We start from the raw sequence: 12,473 nt of genomic DNA on the forward strand, positions 1-12,473 counted from the left end.
CTTTTTTATTCATACAGTTTTCCATCAGTCTTATGCATCTCATATAGTTTTACATAGCATTCTTTACAGTTATGATCGGAAACTCAATAATTTTGTTTGTTTTTGGTATGCCGTCACTTTTTTATCTCTACATCTGCGAGTGTAACCAACTTTTTGGCGCTCATTGAGTTCACCAGCCTTGCTTTTAACAGATTAACTGATACAGACCCAATTCAGATAATTACTTGACAAATTAATCAATAAGGAACTGGATCCAACTCAAAGTGCTGGTGTTTGGCCTGAGTGCTGTATCCTCAGTGTGTGTCCCCCATATGAGCCTCTTTGCCAATCTTTTAGGGCTGTGCTCTGATACCTCCATTGCATGAAGTAAGAATATCCTCAGAGATAGGGTGTTGGATCCAGTGGAAAAATTCTGCTTGTGCTAGAGCTTTTCCATACGCTGAAATGCAAGAAAAGGAATGTGGTAGCTGCTTGCAGTAAGTCAAATTTGTTGTATCCTCACTTGCATTTCCACTTGCGCAAGATGTGCAACCAATTTCTGGGCACTATAATATATATGCACTTGATGTTGCACTCAATCTTGCATAAGCAGAACTGCACGAATCCATTTATGTTTATGCTAGCTGGATCTAAGCCAGGATCTTGACAGTTTTGGCCTGAATGCTGTTGAAAGGCTGTGCCTCAGTGAGAATATGCTTTGCATGCAGAAAGACGTGGGTTCAATCCATGGCAACTCCATTTAAAGAATCTCAGATAACAGGACTGGGAAATTAACCATTCTCCTGAGATCTCAGATTGCTGCTTCCAGTGAAATAGACAATAATGCACCAAAAGTCCTACTCAGTATAAGACAGTTTTATGTATAGCTCCCTGGATGAAAACTGCCCTTCTGACTTTCAGAAGAGGTTTTAAAATACATTATTTAGAGAAGATATTAGCTTCATCCTTGTTGTCTGATTGTATTTTGGATAGTCACTCCTGCTATTAGTAATTATATATACATGTTTTGTGCTTGTATATTGATTTAATTGAATAGTTTTATGATTGACAACTTGAATATGGTGAAAGCTACCTCAAGCTATGGAGAGGTGGGAAATTTCTGGTAATTTAATGGAACATTAAAGCCATAAATACAGAAGATATTTGAAGTTAGATAATGGAAGTAACAAAACAGATAAATTATTTTATATTTTGTTGCATAGCCTAATAGGTTCCAATCAATTACAGCTCACGCAGAAGATAAACAAGAGATATGTCCCAGGTGTTGGTTTTGCAACACACCTGGTACAGTGGAATCTTCCTAATTCAGTTACAGAGGATTTTCTCTCTTTTTTTGCAGATTTTGTAATGGGGAAAAAGTTAAGTAGGCAACTGCAGAATGACATCACCAGATCATTGGTGAACATATCCAGAATCTTCCTTTTCTTGTCCTCCTTCTTTTTCTTCCTTTTCTTGTCCTCCAGAAATGGAGGGATAAATCTTAAGCATGGTTAAATTATCAAGGTCCAACAGCTGATTCATATATTTGAGGAAGAGGAAGAAGAGAATGCAGAGCAGATGAGAGGAAAGGGGAATGGGGAGAGCCAGAAGAGAAGAAACCTCTGTCCATGGTGTTCAAATATATCATGCTTATCCTGTGTTCGATAATGCCATCTCAATACCAATCAGATGACTAATCTAGTAGATACCTCATACTAAAAACCGTTGTCAAGTCTGAATCAGACCATTAAAAAGTAAAACATAAGAATCAGTAGAGCTCCATGGCCTTAGAGGCATGGATTCAGTTCTTCAGTTCTGATCAGCTCACTGGGTGTAAGCAAGTACGGTCTCTACCTATCTGGTAACTTCTGAAGGTAAACAAAATGGTCCAGTAAGCCTCAGTTTGTGTGATTACATTGTAGTGATCCTCAGTGACAGCTCACTTCCAAGTTGAAAAGCAGCGATGGACAAAAAGTGCTGGGAATTAGTAAAGCCTTGGCTGGGTGCAAGAAGAGCTGAAGGGACAGGTATGGGCACACAACACTAGGTCTTGGATAGTTCAAGCACATTCAACCAGTGAGTGAGCAAGAACTCGCACGAGAAGGTGTCAGGACTGGTACTACCATATGCATTCTCACTCAAATAATTAATGAGAACAAAATCCTGATCCTTCCTATGATCCAGAGTATTGCAAACTTCCATGTTCCTCCTGAAATACAACAGGTCCTGTTAGGAGTCTGAATGTCTGAGAAATGTAAACTTTACATCCTTGTATCCTTTCCTTTGTACTGTTCAAGTATAAATGTTTGCAGAATTATGAATTTGTATAAGCAAGTACAGGAGATCATTTGGTAGCGGCACTTCTGAGTTCAGATACTTGCAATTCTGTCTGCCAAAGAGTTCCTGTCAATATTAAACATGAATGTGATCCAAACCAAGGCAGATTTTTTGGGGGGTAGCTATTCTCTGTATATGTGGGTGGGCTCAGCAGCTTTGAGCTGCCGGCACTCAGCCATGAACAGATGGGCATTTGTGTAAGCATTGACTATGGATGTTTGGGCATAAGTCCCAACTGAAAGTGTTTTTAAAATGTTCTTAGCCCTGAGTTCCCAAAGCTAAGGTAAAAGAGATGAGTTATTGCGAATTCATCTTTGAGTGGGCTTAACATTCGAACATTAGAAATGTTACAGAAATGGAGCTCAGCAAATCCAAATTCAAGAAATAACCCCACAATGTAACAGATTTAGGATTTTTGTATAGTTTTGTGCATGGAGCCTTAACTTAAATTAATGGGATTGGTTTCTGTGTACATATCTGAACATAGGATTAGAAGAGCAATTAGACCTATGATTGCTTTTCGTAGAAGTAGGCTGGTATATACTGTTGGTGAATCTTATGCAATAGTCTCTTTCTCTATGTTATTGCTAGCAGATGCTTGATCCCACTGGGACTGGATACAGGCATTGATATAGTGAACTGGTACTTCTAGATTTTTTGGAGAAGAAGTGGATACACAGATGTTGTTATTTGTGCAATTACTGTCTCCAGTTACAGCTGCATGTAAGGGAGAGGCCATATCACAGTGGTACAGCATATGTTTTGCCTCTAGAAGGTTTGCCTCAATATTAATCTTTCCCCAACTGGAAGCATCAGTTCATCCAGCTGGCATCCTTCTGTGATCTGGACTGGCACATGATTCCACTGCCCCCCCCGCCCCGTCCCTGACTACTGTATTGTGGCCAAGGACCTATTTATTTGTTAATTTTTTGAACATTATACACTCACTGTTCTCAAAATGATTAGATCTCAAGGTAGTTAAAAATAATAAAGCAATATATAATCACAAATAATTAAAAACAACAACAATACAATAATTACATTACCTTTAGGGAGGGGCTGTGGCTCAGCGGTAGAGCATCTGCTTTGCATGCCGAAGGTCCCAGGTTCAATCCCTGGCATCTCCAGTTCAAAGGTGATATGAAAGACCTCTACCTGAGATCCTGGAGAGTTGCTGCCAGCGTGAATAGATAATATTGACCTTGATGGACCAATGGTCTGATTGAGTAAAAGGCAGCTTCATGGGTTCATCTGAATAAAATCTAAAACAAAATTCAACAAATGCAGCAAAGTGAAAATACAGTTAATATCTCTCTTTATGATCTTATTAGAGGATCACAAAAGCCCTTCCAAGAGTGTTTTGCAGCTCTTCCTAAATATCAAAGTGGAGGCCTTTTCCAGAAGGCTTTTACACAAAATTGAGACAGCTATCAAGAAAGCCTGTAAATAGACAGCAAGTAATAGCGCCGGAGGTGGGGACAAAAGGCATTACTGTGCCAACCAGAGTTGCCACAAGGTTCATACAAGGAGAGGCATGAAGAGACTAAAATGGGAGTAATGTGGTCCCAGTGGCTAGCCCCAAATAACAGTTTTGTACTAAACTGAAGTTTCCAAGTGGTCTTCAATAGCAGCCCCAGATCGAGCGTGTTACTAAAGTCAAGCCTAAACGTTACCGTAGCATGGATTGGTATGGCCAGATTAGCTATCTCCAAATAGGACCAGATATTCTGGGCTAAATGCAGGTAAAAAAAATGCATTTTTAGCCATTGTGGTGCCTGCTTCTCTGCTTACAAAGAAGCATCTTGCAGTTCTCATAAGCATTTAACTGAGTTAAACGTAATATGGGGAGTTCAATCCTTTAAGGTATATTGCCTTACTAATTCATATCACTCTTGTCAAATTTCAGTGTCATTTTCTTTTCTGCCTACCACTTTGCAGCAGTTGTCTGGCACTGGACCACGACAACAGCATCCAGAAACATATTGAACAAGATGTTGTGACAATATCCCATCCCCAGACCTAGAAACTAGGGAATAAAATTTTGCACAGTACACACTTATTTTTTAATTTTTTATATTTCTATTTTTATAATTGAAGCATTTGAGAACACCTAGTCTTCTGTTCCCAGTGAGGGCAATGCCTGAATTCAGGGTGCCACCCAGGATTCACTTGACCTCTTATGAAGGGATTATAGGCTTAAAGGAACCACGTTGTAGGCCTGATGAAAACAACTAAGAAAATGGTTTATATCGATGGTCTGCATGGCTTGGCTTAATTCTTTGGTTTCCTTGTTTCCAGCCTTCTCAGTATTACAGTAGCAAAGTTACTGGAGAGTTGGGTCTGAGAAAGCATTAACAGCAGCAAAGGAGGTTTCTTGTTTGACTGATTCAGACTTATAGGATTGAACAAAAAGACTTAACTGTTTTTGACAGGATCCGCACACAACCCCTACCTATCTGCAAAATTCCTGAAATATCTAAAGGGCTCCCTGCCTAATCAACAGACATCTTGATCCTTCTCCCATCAAAAGCCAACAACACTCAACTCTGTCAGTTGGCCAGGGGTTAAACTGCCAGACTCCTTTCTTTTTTCCCCCCTCACATTCCAACCAACCATTTGAAAGTGATTGGTTGAGACTTCTGGAAGGTGAAACTTGAAACCATCTGTCACAGATGCAATGAGAATGTCATCAACATACCAAAACTAAAGAGACTCTCATTAACTGCCTCTTATAAATCAATATTACTAATTTACTCTGCATAACAAAGTGTGATTCTTCACACGGCTGATTCTTCATCCAGTGCTACCACCTGCTTGGTATGGTTGGTTGAAAAGATTCCAAGCACTTCAATACTAAACTTCCAATCCCCAAATCATCTTATATACTAAGAGTCAAGTGGCCCTGATCTGTGAATACTTACACCTAAAACATGCCCCAGGTTTGCAGAAAAATCTGAAATCTAAAAACAAACAAACCCATTGGGGAGTTTAAAAAACAAAAAGATAAAAGGAGCACCTTTAGCTTTAAACAGATGCCCTTAGACAACCATAACAGTTTATATATCTAATTATCAACATGTCAAATCTGTGTATACTTAAATCCAGAGATTAGAGCCATGACCAGATAAGACAGGTGTGACAGAATGCACTTTAAAGAAGGTTTCCTAAATGCAGTGCTCAGAGAGCTGGAAGGGAAGGAGTTAACAATTGTCTAGAATGAGAGCTTGATTGAGAGACTGCTCCCTCCTCCCTGATTGGCCAGTAAGAACCACCCTTCAGTTGGTTGCTGACAGGATTTTGAGTAGAGTTTGTGAGACAGTCTGACAAGGAAATTCAGACAGATTCCCCTCTGGTGTGAGGGAAAAGAAATGTTTTGCCTGACTGTAACATCATTGTTGTGAGGAAGAATTCTAGTTAAGAATTCCAAGTATAAAAGTCAACACAAGCTGAAACCCATTTACACAACCATGATAGAACTGGAAGTGTGTTTTTGGCAAAGAGTGATTGGGTAGTAAGTGGAAACTGTCTTTCAGGCCAAGTGAAGAAGTGTTATATCTTCTTAGGTGAAGAAGATTCATTCCTGCCCAATACCTAAAGGAGGTTTGGCTCTGAGGAGGACCCCAGGTCTATTGTAAAGGGGAAACAGTTTGAACTAATATCAGGAAACCTGAGTTGCAAAAGGGAACTCTGTGAAGAAACATTGTTGCTGTAACCAAAGTATTAAACAAAACATCTCTCATTGTTATGAACTAAGAATAAGAAACTATGCTTAAAGGAAACTCTTTTGCATGTGACTTACAAACGAATTTTACCTAAGCTCTTTCATTCCCTGACTGCCCTTATTCCATCCTTGCCTATTCAATAACGTTGTTGTTTCTTTTGAACATTATACAGTCTCCAATGCCATTTACAATCCAGACGGCTCCTGCTTTTCCCCCATCAAGTTTCTGGGCTGAGCTAAAAAGCCAAGATAACTGCTTATCAGGGTGGGACAAAACAAATTTTAAAACCACAAATAGAAACACGCTATTTGAGGCTGCTCGGCCAAAGCAGGCAAACTTGAATTTTGGCAGGAAAATTTGCCACTGCATGGGGAAGTGAAGGGAGGTCCATCATAATAGCTCTTTCTACATACCTGGAAAATGCCCCAGGTTTGCATAAAAACTTCTTCTGTGATCTTCTAGGTCAAATCCAGCAATGGTTCCCCTATATTTCTAGCTATTTCCGTGACAATTATTCAAAGAGACCAAAGTGAAATGATCCATACAGCTAGGACCAGACAGTGCTACAGATACTGACATGGTATGACCCACTGATAAATCAGCATCCAGAATGGAGCAGACTTTCTATGAATCTGTAGATTTAATGACAGGTCAGATGTGTATAAAACAACAACAATAAAACATACAGTGTACTCTTATTCTCCATTTCTGGCATACATGCAATATAAAGTCCAGGCCATCTATCATTTTTCACATCCAGAGAAATATTTTATTAAAATCTTTATATGATTAGTTTTTAGAGTACTCTTAGTCTGTTCTGCTTCAACCAACAAGAATTATATGCTGGCGTAGTGGTTAAGAGAATGAGCTGTAGAGTGGGAAGCTGCTGGTTCAAATTTGTTTGTTTACTTCATTTATACAACACCTTTTTCCCAAGGGGACCCAGAGCAGCCTACATCCTCCTCCTCTTCTTCATTTCATCCTCGCAATAACTAGGCTGAAAGTATGTGACTAGCCCAACATCACCTAGCAAGCTTCTGTGGCAGAGTGGAGATTTGAACCTAAGACTTCAGATTGTAGTCTGGCACTCTAACCACTGCACAACTCATGAGAACTCACTAGGTGGCCTGAAGTAATCTTTCTCTTACCTCCCTCATCTGCAATCTGGCCTGCCTTACAAGAGTGTTGTAAGGCTTACAAGGATGATATGTGCGAAGGGCTTTGAATGCTGCAAGTGCTATATAAATACTTACTGTTAAAAATAACTAAAGTATAAGCAGGGTACCACCCCACAGCTGGCATGTCTCTTGTGCCAGGCTGCCACAGATGTTGTTATATAGACTTTATCTTGTCCAAATAATTGGCAGCATGTTTCCTACAAGAAAGTAGCAGATGCCAGTGATACTCTCAGAACCTCAGAGGGGGGACTGATGCTGTGCATCACAAAAATATACCCAGGAATGTTGTGCCTTTTGGGTTCACCTGCACGTTAGGCCATTGTCTCCCTGTGGGACAGTTTTATTTCTCACTTGTTTATCAAAAGCGACAGCCTTCTTATTTATTTAGAAAAGTGCAGTGGACTTTTACGATGGCACAGTAAGAATTCCATAATAACAGCACTCTTGGCCTGGCACCATTTGTAATGTTTTCCCCCTTTGGTTTACAACTATGTAAATCCAGAGCCCTGGTAGCTAGCTGCTTTTGGCAGAGGCACGGATGGGAGCGGGGAGGAAAGAACTTTCAGAACATGCCAAGTGACTGGGCAGTTTGGCGGCATTCAGACATCGTCATGCTAAGCTGGAATTAAACTCTAATTTGCTATAATGGACGTGAGCATGAATGTAGGTTATTCGTCATGAAGATTGTTATGAGGGTAAAATGGAGGAGAACAATGGAAGCCACTTTCCATTCCTATTGGGAAGAAAAGGGGGTATAAATGAAGGGAAATAAATAAATAAAAATAAAGTGTATTGGACAATTAGAGTTTGTTTACAGTTGGAGCCTGTTTTTAGGCTGTTTGCAGAGAAGGGGAAGAACAAGAGAAACATACAGGCCCAGTGAACAAGCTGTGATGTGGCAAAAGGGACTTAACAGTTTAGAGTGGCATCTGACTTACAGTGCTTTTTTTTCTTTCATTCATTTTTGTGTATGCTTTAATGATACTAAAATATAGCATTGTTTGCAGTTCTTCTCATATGTTACCACAGTAATCTTTACCATGTAGGTCGGTCTACATTAATATCCCCATATTGCTGATCGGTTGGTTGAGGCTGAGAGAAGACAGCTTGCCGAAAGCCACCTAGTGAGTTTGAGGTTAAAATGAAATATGAATTGGTGACCTGATTTTCCAAAGTTTACGCGTTTAGCTGCTATTCTTAGGGGTGCCAACCTCCATGTGGGGCCTGGAGATCTCCTGGAATTTTAATGGATCTCCAGACCACAGAAATCAGTTCCCCTGGGGGAAAAACAGTTGCTTTGGATGGTGGACTCTTAAGACATTATACCCTGTGGAGACCCCTCCCCTCCCCAAACCTTGCCCTCCCCATGCCCCACCTCCAAAATCACTAGGATTTTTCCATCCTGGAATTGGCAACCCTAGCTATGCTAAACTAGGGAAGTAGTGTTTGTCTAGATTGTAAATTAGGAGGTGAGGAACTTGCAGGCCATAAAACCCTTTTGTTGCAACCTACAGATTCTTCCCAGTGTTGATAACTTCAGGCTTCATTTTTAAAAGATGTTTCTAGCCCTCATGACTATTAAAATATCAGCGAATGTTTGAAGCTCAGGGACAAGGGAGGCAAAAAGAATGAAGAGCTGTAATACATCCAGGTATTATGGTGAGGTTCTGGAGCAGCTCGCTCTCTGTTCGTCTGACCAAGAGCTGGAGAAGTAATGTATGGGGCATATGGTGGTCATGAGACTCCAAGCCTTCACCCCATCAGACATATCTTCTATGATTAAGATGTTGTCTTGCTATGCTGTTTTATATATTAGGAGAGTTTATTTGTTCTGAGTGGTTTTTTACCTGTAAAATATGTGCTTAGAAAAACATTATGCTGTGAAGATATCAAGTACTTTATTTTAAATGCCTCCCGCCCCGTACTTTTTCCTGAGAATGGGGTGTTTGTTCATAGTGCAATCCTGAATAGTCAATGGGCTTTGAAGGATCTAACTCCGGTTAGGATTGCACGAACAGTATGCTATCACAGCTAGTTGCTGATATCAACTAATGAAGGAATGCTTGGACGTCATTTCTCAATATAGGTTACACCCTTCATTTTGAAATCAACGAACATAGTATTAAAAGTTAATGGGGAATTTCCCCTCTTCTCAACATGCATCAAACGTCTCAGCCCCATTTTGTCCTCTCTCTTATGCTATCAGCTGGCTTTTGGCTAAATGCCCATGTAAAAATGGGATGAATGAATGAATGCATAACTCATAGTTGACTAAAGACTCGCAGGCTATTTCTTTGGGGAGAACAAAAGAGCCAGTTTAGAAGTGATGTAGACAAAAATTCATCATATGATAAAACTTTTTCTGGACTTCAGATTGCATACAAATGACCATATAAATGAATATTTCCTCCATACAAAAACTCTTTCATGTAAAACTGTACGTGTCATTGAAAAGGGTTAATCCCTAGTCTTTTCCTGTGTATGTGGAAGAATCTGAAGGAAAACAAAAAAACGAGAGCTTACTCTTATGCGGTCCTCAGCCTGTAATCTGAAGTGCTTCAGTCCAGAAACAGCTTTATCATGCTATGAGCTATTTGTCTCAGTAGCTAGCAGTTAACACAAATGAATAGTTTTGGGTAATTTGCTATCATACTTGCTCACATTGCTGAACAGGTAAAATGCCTTAATTTCTGTAGGGTAATTTACAAAAAAAAATTAGTAAAGAAGCTACGGCCTCCAGATTTACCTGGATGGCCGGTTTGCGGCCCGTGGGGTGTCCAGAGGGGCGAAAACACAGTGGCTACCATGTTGGGCATTCCCAGGCTCCCCTGGGGCTGCTCACGTCCAATCAGTTCAAAATCCGTGGCCGACTAATCATGGCTGGCCAGGAGGCGGTTGGCATAGGGGCGGAGCTTGCCGTCGGACCTGGGGTGCCTGGGCTTCACTCAGGTCTGACTGGCTGCTATATAAGTCAGCAACCTCCACTCCCAGCCTCAATTGCGTCTCTGCAGGCTAAATCCCACCCACCACTCCTTGTATTTAGTGCCAGTTTCTGTGGGGTTTTCTCTTTTACGCTGTTTTTTCCTTTCATCACAACTTTGGGCGGCGTTGCATTGGGATCCAATCCCTTTCGGGGGAGATGGGGCCTGCGTGCCCCGTCTCCCCCATTTTAGGGGATTTCCATAAGGGATCTTGGGAGTGAGTCGTGGTAGGCAGGCCCCGCTCGGGGGCTGCCAGGGCAGACTCACTCCCAGGTGGCAGGGGGACAGTCAGGGGTGTTCACCCATGTGTACCCCTCAAACTGCCACTTCTGGGTTTTCCCCTCCACAGCTGGGGTCTGTGGGGGTTGGAGGTCATCGGCTGGCATGTGGGTCAGCCGATGGTGGGATCCGATCCCTATTGCTGTAGTCAATAAAGTTGTGGCCTTTTTGAAACTCCAATCACGGTGTCTGTGGTTTGTTCCGTCGCCGCTGTTTTCTCCCCTCTGCCGCCCCTTGACGCTGGGCAGCAACTTCAATTGTATATCAGGTTTTTGTAATGTCCAAAATTTGACCAAATCTTTGCTTTAACAGCAAGCTGCTACAGAAAACTGTACAAGAGCTAGCATATTTGTATTTTATTTGTATTTAATTTTGTTACAGCAACATAGAGTCTATAAATATAAACTAGCATTACAAAAATCAAGATAAATCATACTAATGTTTCTCTTGGAGTTTAGCCCAAATAAGAAAGTTTTGCAGTGCTTCCAGGATCAGTTGAGGATCAGTTGTTCCTTATCCTCAAGAAAAATGAATTCCATATCTGTGGGGCAGCCTCCAAAACAGTGTACAGGTCATTCTTTCTCAGTTTTCAAGAGGAGTGGTTTCCCCCTTGTCACTATAATGGCACGAGTCCTGGTCCAACATCAGTGCCTTGATAACAGTACAGTGGGGGGAAAGTACGTTTGTTTTCCAAATTCTATATTGCAGCTGCTGCTTCTGCTATCCTAGAACCATTAGCGGACTATGGCACATTGCAAGCGACTTTCAGCAGAGTCAGTTTCCTAGGGGAAGTATTGGCTATTTTATGGAATACAAAAATAATTTTCAAAAAAGCAGCACAGGCAAGGGATGTGTTATTTGACATGGGTATTATGCACCATAAACTCCTAACAGATACATATCTATTGCTGCACTCTGACCTTAGTTGGGAGGACTTTCAAGACTTTGGGGGGGGGGGCAGGCATGAAGCAGTACAAAAGCCTACACAGTTGATTTGACCAGAGCTGTTGGGCAATGATAACTGTACAAGATTGCCTCCAGATTTATGAAAAGCCATTAACTGTACCTCTTTGAATTTAGGAAATGGATTGGAATTATTGAAGGAGTTCTTGAAAAATGTGAGCAATAACAACTGAATGGGTAGAAATTACCTTTTAAAATGCAGGGCCCAAACATTAGAGCTTTATAGGTTCAGAGCAACTGAATAGAACAGCCTGCTCAAACCAATTAGAAAATCTTGGATTTTCTCCCTAGCTTCCCAGTTTTTGAGGGGTAGGGTGGGATTTCCACATTCTTCCTTGCAGGCACCCCGCTTGTGTTTTTGTGTGTATAAAGCTGCCTTGTTCCAAATCAGATCGCTGGTCCATCTATTGTATGTTGGCTACTCTGATAGTTGCTCCCCAATATCTCCAGCAGAGAAAGGCCTTTCCTTACACCTGCTACTTGAAATTGTTCACTTGTAGATGCCAGGGACTGAACCTGGGACCTTCTGACTCTAAAATATGTGTTCTGCCTATGAACCATGGCCTGCTGGGAAGCAGCTTTAACATCCACATGCAAGTCCAAGCCGCTTCCCCACAGTATGATTATACGCTGCTGTAGTTTGTAGGTAAATATCACAACCATATGGGCAAATTCTGTGAGTCTTTCCTGTCCAATTGTTTCCTTGCCCAGCAACTAAAAAAGTCTTATATTATTAGCTCCACCATGTGATTGGTTCTGAGATTCACCTACTGTAACAATATTGGTTTGCACCATGGACAAACGGTCCATGCACCTGAATCAGGTCTTAATTTAGCTCTAAAAGACCAAACCAGATTCTCCCATGGGAACGTGCTCCAAAATTCTGGGAAACTCTCCCAAGTGCAGGATCTCAGACATTCTTTCACAATGCAGCTATTGTAGGAGTGGGTGTAAAAAACAAGTGAACAGATAGATGCTCAGCTTTTCAGTGCTTATTCTTCTTGGCATGTTGGTCACTAGGAATCTGTAGGTTA

At 41.1% G+C, this 12,473-nt stretch overlaps 1 protein-coding gene and 1 non-coding gene across 2 annotated transcripts in view; both read left to right on the top strand.

Moving 5' to 3' along the window:
- Positions 1–12,473, top strand: part of PRKCE (protein kinase C epsilon) — a 425,910-nt gene that overhangs the window by 71,866 nt on the left and 341,571 nt on the right. The gene's annotated exons all lie outside the window — the stretch shown is intronic.
- TRNAA-UGC (transfer RNA alanine (anticodon UGC)) lies at positions 3,372–3,443 on the top strand. The gene has a single exon. It is a non-coding gene; the product is annotated as a tRNA-Ala (tRNA).

This window comes from Eublepharis macularius, chromosome 1, assembly GCF_028583425.1.
Source record: "Eublepharis macularius isolate TG4126 chromosome 1, MPM_Emac_v1.0, whole genome shotgun sequence".
Taxonomy (NCBI): Eukaryota; Metazoa; Chordata; class Lepidosauria; order Squamata; family Eublepharidae; genus Eublepharis; species Eublepharis macularius.